Genomic DNA, 7,767 nt, shown 5'->3' with positions numbered 1-7,767 from the left:
TTAGTAGTTAATTCATGGTATAGGAACGCAATTAAAATCATCTGGCGTACTAAAGAAAATTATGAAAAATTAAGGTTTTTCACAATTTTTCGCTAACTTTGGTGGCATTGCGCGACCGGAAGAAAAATTAATAAAAAAAAATAACTAGTGATTTTTCCACGTCTACACAAAAAATAAGATTTTTCTGACGCCTGCATAACACCTATTCTCCTCTACAGATGCGAATCGTGGCACCTCACTGGGGCCCAAAACAACAAAATACTTAGTTTTGAGAATAGGTGTCTCAGAAGAATTTTTGGGTGTGCCGTGGTTTGACTTTTCAAGGAATGAAGTAAAAAGAGAACGGATGCAGCAAACTCCGTTGACAACTGTCAGCAAACGAAGGCGATACGGTTGACCGCGGACGCCTCCTGAGAGCCTTAACCACGCTTGTCTACTTTACAAGGCATTAGGTTCTCATCATCCTGTACGTGTTGTGCTGACAGTTTGTCGGCAGTTTTATGGGATGCGGTTCTGATTTAATTTAGATGATGCGGATCTCTATCAACTATTGCATGAAAGTAAAGCAACCAGTCTAGGGCTTAAGAAGCTAGACCAAGGACAGTAAAATATTGTAATGAACAGCTTTAAAATAAATATTTCTCTTTTATCCTGGATAAGAGACCTCAAGTTAGCAAATGCACAAAACTATATTCTTTATCCACCTGGACACGGAAAAAAAAATATTAATAGAGACAAAAAACTTTTCAAAAATGGATATCTAATTATGAAAATCTATTTCACGCTTTTTGGCAAAAACTGGCGTGTTAAATTAAATATATTAAAGCTGAACTTATGTTTTTAAAATTAATTGGTTAAAACGTATTTAATCATTCACGTGCATTTTTATTTATTTAATAAAAGCTCTATTCTTTTGCATTATCAGTTATTGAGTTCAGTCAGAACAAATTTTTATTGTCAATTGACGATAAAATTGCAATTTTAAAGTTAAAAGTGATTTTTAAAAGCTTACTGCAACTCTAGGTTGTTTTCGCTTTTAAAATTTAAGAATCGAGAAAGTCTCCAAAACTTCTTCAAACTTATAACCCGCAATTGGAGTTATATGGATTTTTTGTTTACTTTTTTTGTTGACTTATTTTGTTAAAGTTACTACTTCTACTATCAAGCCATTTCCACGTAGGGAAAGGAAAATGGAACACCACGTGCATATTACCTGTTATTCTTTTAATCATTTGATTTAGACCTTATAAGAATTAAGATTTAGATTTATTTTATTTATTTATTTATTTCAATATAATATCTATTTTTTTCCTTTCTATGTGAACGAAGTCTTTCTTAGCCGTCCTCGCTTTAGATTTTCATTTACTCTGCCAAACACATATATTTTTGTTTCAGAAAGTGGTGAGAAGACAGACTCTTTCTGTACTGATTTATTATTTACAAAAAACTTTTATTTCAGACACCCAGTATTTTTATCTCTCGTTAAATATATTTTTAATGTTTTCTTTTTAACCTTTTATTTTCTTTCTTTATAATTTTATTCACATATTTTAAATCTTAATTTAAATACGTACTTAAAATTTTTAATATTTGATTTGTTGATAAAGATTTAATTTTCTCATATATTTCGTTTAATTTTTATTTTTTATCTTGTTTTGGTTGCATTAATGGGCACCCACCATTTTTTTTCTAAAGTTACAAATATATTAAATTAAGTCTTTGGTTTTTAATTTAATTAAACTATAGATTTTTGTACTTTTTAAAAAATATTTAAAACTATTTTATCTGATTTTTTTTTGTTGAGTTTTTTTTTCTTTCTCCTTGATTTTTTTTTCAAAGCAACAAAAACTGGGGTACAATGAAAAGTTTTTGTGTTTTATATTTTCGCGGTTTGATTGTAAAGCAGTATTTCAATTTCGCTCAATCAATTTTAGAAAAAACTAACATTTATAATTTTCATACTGATTCACAAAACAGCAATGCAGCGCCCTATATTTTGATGACGTCATTATAAATTCAAATATTTTTGGGTCAGTTTGGCGTATGTCGTTGACATTTTTTTCAGACGCATCTGACAGCATTATAACGTCCATCATCTCGGTGGATCTGTGCTGGGCATTTGTGATAAAACACGAATAATCTGTGCGCTTTTTGGATGAACCGTTTTTAGGTGAAATGTGCAGGTTATCGTTTTCGACAAATTATTCAATCTATCGCGTGATTTTCCCCTTGGACGTAGGCAGAGAAGAACGAACGCTACGTTACTATGTCTTTGTGTATTGAAATTGCTTCTTATACGTTTTTACATTTTATCATGTACGCCCGCCGATCATTTCAACTTCAAATATGTGTTGAGTTTGATCATGCTGTTATTCTCAATTTACCTCGTTATCATAAACATTCGTATCGTCAACCCTTTTAGCCGTTCTTTCGCTGTCCATTCGCTCTACATGTTTAAACCAAAAGACCCCAACTATCTTGATTTCGTAGATAACTCCTGCCTTACGCGAAGAACGGATCACGACATTTTTTAAAATAGATGAATTAAGGCACATTCACAGTTTGGCTACACATTCACCAATCATTCAGTTTACTTTCATCCTTTTCTAATTCCATATTTTATTCCCATACATAAGGGTCGGTATCAGGAGTCCATTAAACTGCCTATTTAGCCTCCCGTGACAAACATTAATTCTTCAAAGTATTGTTATAGTAATAAATTATTATTATTTATTATTTTATTTTAATATAACTAGGTAACTGAAATTGATTTCAGGCGTTACCTAGTATGTGAAATAATTCCGTCAGATCTCTTCACAATAATAAAGGTTTCAGCTCTTTTACTTTACTAAGATCAAAAGATGAAAGAATTGTAGAAATATGGATGTTCAAACATAGGTAAAATGGTGAATGTTACACAGTGAGTAAAATGGCCACTTAAACCAGCCAATGACAGGTAATAAGCCCTTTAAATGCCTAGACCTCAAAATTCCATTATTAAAGGTATTTTACATCCCTGTGGTAATTTTTTAATCTTAATGACTCCCGAAGGGGTGAAATCTAGTATTTTGTCTACAAACATTTGGACAAACTAAAAAATCGTAATATTAAATAATTTTTCAAACGTACTACACATAGACATAGCATGATGGGCAATTTAAAGAACAAGTCTTATTATAAATTTATCGTGGGTATTATGAAGGTTTTTTTAAAATTAATTTTTGTAAATTTTTAGAACAGATAAAAAGTTCTACGTGTTTAAATATTATCAATTTGTAAATCCCAAGACTTCTTAATTCCCTTAAATATTATTTATCTCTGTTCTAATATTTTTATTTTAGTAACTCCCAAAGGTGTTTAATCCAATTGTTGTTTATAAAAAACTGGACAAACTCAAAATATTGTTGATAAAACTATCCGGTCCAAGAAGAAGTATAAAAATTGAAAAGTATTTTCAGGCGTTGCCAAATATTTTTATTTTTATTTTAATAAAAATTTTACCTGCATCAATGAACGCCTCGACACGATTAAAATATAAAGTTAATGTGAAATAAAATAAAAAATAAAAAGGTTTCAGTTCTTTAACTTCACAAATATCAAACGATGGAAGAATTGAAGGAATATGGGTTTTCAAACGTTTTTACTCATTATTCTTATTATAAATAATCATCATTCCTTTTCCACATCCAATGCTGCATAGAGCACTGCGTCGGTACACCAATCGCAACGCATTTTTTTTGTTCCATGAAGATAAGATGATCAGTCTTACGCTTTAGGTACCAGTCCAGGGACTATGAAATATTCTGGTGCGAAAACACCCTTTTAAATAAATATTTCACATCAACCATGCCGGGAATCGAATCCGAGACCTCTTGCTTGGTAGGCAAACGCGGTGACCATTACACGACGAGATCGATGATTTATAACAAGTAAAACTACGAAAACATAGTCATAAATGGGCGGTTGAAAACATGGCTTTAGCACGCGAGCTTTTTCTGTTTTTTATTGCATTAAACACCGTACACACCCCAAAACACATGTATTTAATTATAATTTATATACCCTTCACAAATTAAAATCTCCCTTCTGTAAAATATTTAATTTTGTATACGCCTAACTCTCATGTACATGGACCTGATATTATGCGAGAACTTATACGAAAGTGATGAAATATTATCTCTTATCTCATTTCAGCACAGGGTGTAAACATAATATACGTATTTCCACTTATAAGCTCACCTTATCACAATGCTTCTTCCTGTCGCTCGCAAACTTAACTTCGTGATGCTTGCTTTGTAGGCGAAGTATCACGTTATTTGTTAAACGAAGACTTGTGGATACAATTATTTTACACGGTTAATTAAGATGGTTTAAAACAAGCGTGCTTCGCTTTTATTAAATAAATATGATTTGTTTTTTTTTTTTTTTCAAATGTATATTTAGACCCCGGTATTTAGTAGCCTTACATGTCATGTACAAGGTTTAGGTTCTCGGAAAAAAATCGTTTTTATTTATATTGGAAATGGGATGTTCAATCACGGATTTTGGTTTATTATCTTTGTAAGTCCAATCACCATTGTTGCAAAGTTCAAGAACAAGCGCTTTATAACTTAATTATTTAAATATATATTTTTTAAAATAAACTTACGCACCCACACACACGCACCCTAGCCCTCATTTTCACACGCACATGCACACCCTCCTTTATTCATTCACACATACACACATTCACATACTTATTTTTTTTTTTTCAACATCCGCTCCTAAAGCTAGGGTTTCCTAAGACAGCGGTGCCCGTATCTTAACGGCCGTAGTGAACGGTGATGTGGTGAACAACCGTCGTCGTGGTGACTAGAGAGTGGTTTTATTTTTTAACGGTGTTATCAACACCATTTTTATAGGAAACCACTCTCTAGTCACCGTTACGACGGCTGTCAACCGCATCAATGTTCACTACGGCCGTTAAAATACGGGCACCGCTGTCCTAGGAAACCATAATTTAAGTGGAGCATGTAGACATCATCAGTTGCCTCCAGGAGACCCTATCGCCAGCCAACACTCTCGCCTCTTAATTCCGCCGAATAAAGTTTGAAGATCGTCATTGATGGCCTTTCAGGATGGCGTGATCCCGCAGGCTTAAAGAAGAGGCAACTCGGGTTTAGATTCTCCTGAGACATGCGCAGCACGTGTCCAATCCAGGACCATCGCCGCATCCTTAAGACGCTCGTTATAGGAGGCTGCTGCGTCCGTTCTCGGACTTCAATGTTAGTTATAAAATCGAACCACCTTATACCTAATATTCTTCTCAAGCACTTACTCTCAAAACTCAGAAATTTGGTGTTTTGAGCTTTGGTAAGGTGCCAAGATTTGCACCCATATAGGAGAACTAGCCTTGGTGGTCAACGGCAGGCTGGGTAGCAGCGGATACACCAACTCCAATAAGGTGTATCTATGAAATACTGCACAAATACTCCATCCTGCAAATTCTACTTTAAGTCTCTTCGTGGCGGCCACCGGGCAATGCGGCATTAACTGTAGCAAACGGCAGGGAGTGAAGGCGAGTCTTCGGCGCCTCAAAACCGATCTCCACTTGGCTAAGGGAAGGAAAACCCCGACACAAAAACCGGGTCGAGCCGGTCCTAAGAGCCCTTGCAGCCCAGGCCTCGGAATCGCGAGACCAATAATCCACCCCCATTCACATACACATACAATTACGTTAACTCTGTTTCTTATATATTATGTATTATTAGATTTACAGTGTTTTTTTTTTAATTGGCTCTAGTATTGTTAATATATTTTTACTTTTTTATCATGTAAAAACTGTAAGAATTCCTAATAAAATGAAATAAAATAAAAATAAAATAACTACTTTTGACAACAGTGTGGATATTTGTTAAAGATATTCCATCTCTCTTGCATTTTGCTTCAAAATTATGGCGTTGTAAACTGAAAAATGGGCACTAAAATAACAGATGTTCGATACTAAAAATATCATCGCATGGACAATAGTCATCATTCCTCAATTAAAACCTTAATAGGTAACTTCTCATAGCTCCGTGTCCGGTAACAATTTGGGTCGTTTCGAAAGTACTTTGGTGATGACGACGGAAAGACTTATTTATTATTATTTCTGTATATTTTTTAAATTGTTTTTTTCAATATAATAAACAACGATTTGTAATAATAATAATGTGACCTCACTGGGGTTACCCGTGCCGAAGACACTTCACAACATACTTTTTTTTAAATATTTTTGAATGTGAGAATACACAAAGAAGACTTAATTTCTAGAGATAATTAACAAAACGTTCAGACAATTTTGTACACTACTTTATGTTTATGTTTTAATTATGTATACCGATATTATTAAAATTAAAAACCGCACAATAAAAAAACAAAAACATAAAATAAACCACACATTTGTGGAGCAGTTTAATCCAATATTGGTTTGAGTGAATGAACCGGAAGTGAATGAACCGGAGTGCAGGACGGGAATGCCTACTCTAGAGTGATCGCCAACGTCAGGGTGACCTGATATGGCACAGAAAGAAGAAGAAGATTGAGACAATCCACTTAACTTATTTCTACCTAGCTCAATTTTCCATTTTTTCAAAGCTTTTTTAAACATATTTTCATTAGTGGTTTATGCTATGTATATGTGCCGCATGTAATGTATATGTTTGTGTATGTTTTATATGTGCGTTCATGTATGTGCGTGGATGGCTCGGAGTGTACATTCGGTATTTTTATTTATTTTAATTTATTACCTCCATGGAAAACGCAAATGTCAACAATTGTTCTTTTCTCACTTAAAATTCTTTTTTTTTTTTTTCTTTTTGTCACATTTAATGTTAATATATTTTAAATTTATGAAAACTTAGTTGGTCTTTTTATGTTAAGAAATTGTTGTTTTTAATACTTATTTTGTATGTTTTCTGAATAAAATAAAATAAAATAAATAAATAAATAAAATTACTTATTGTATAAATGGACCGTGGAAGTAGGTTTTGGATTTTATCAACAATATTTTGAGTTTGTCCAAATTTTTGTAGACAAGAACTGGATTAAACTCCCTGGGGAGCTGTTTATATTAACATATTACAACAGAGATGAAGAACATTTTTGAGAAGGTAATATAGAAGTCTAGGCATCTACAGGGCTTATGACCCATCAATGGCTGGTTTAAGTGGCAACGTTACACACTGTGTAACATTTACCATTCTGCCCATATTTGAACATCTATATTCCTTCAATTCTTTCATCTGTTGATGTTGATGGCAGAATGGTGAATGTTACACAGTGTGTAAAGTGGCCACTGAAACCAGCCATTGACAGGTCATAAGCCCTGTAGATGCCTAGACTTCTAAATTACCTTCTCTTAAATGTTCTTCATCCGTGTTGTAATATGTTATTATAGATTCTAATTGTATAATACTCAAAATCCTTTAGTCCGAAAGTGATATTCGTTTGTATTTGTTTAAGTTGTCTTTGTGTTGAGAATCTAGTGATTATATTATTTGTATGTGTTGTGTTGTAGTGGTTATGTCTTTTGTTTCGGTGATAATAGTTTTTGAATCTGTAAGTGAGTATTGTTTAAGCGTAAAATTGCTTTGATGTCATAAGTTGTGATTTGTGGAATATTTTTTCAGTGGATGTCTCTGTCCGGACTATATATATTAAAAATGTTATTAGTTCATAACAACAAGGATAAAGAAGTTTTATAGAAGGAAAAATAGAAGTCTAGGTATTTACAGGGCTTCCAATTGG

The sequence above is a fragment of the Micrasema longulum genome, unplaced genomic scaffold (genome assembly GCF_059751315.1).
Source record: "Micrasema longulum isolate JH-2025_06_02 unplaced genomic scaffold, ASM5975131v1 h1tg001565l, whole genome shotgun sequence".
In the NCBI taxonomy this organism is placed as follows: domain Eukaryota; kingdom Metazoa; phylum Arthropoda; class Insecta; order Trichoptera; family Brachycentridae; genus Micrasema; species Micrasema longulum.
This window is presented reverse-complemented; position numbering follows the sequence as displayed.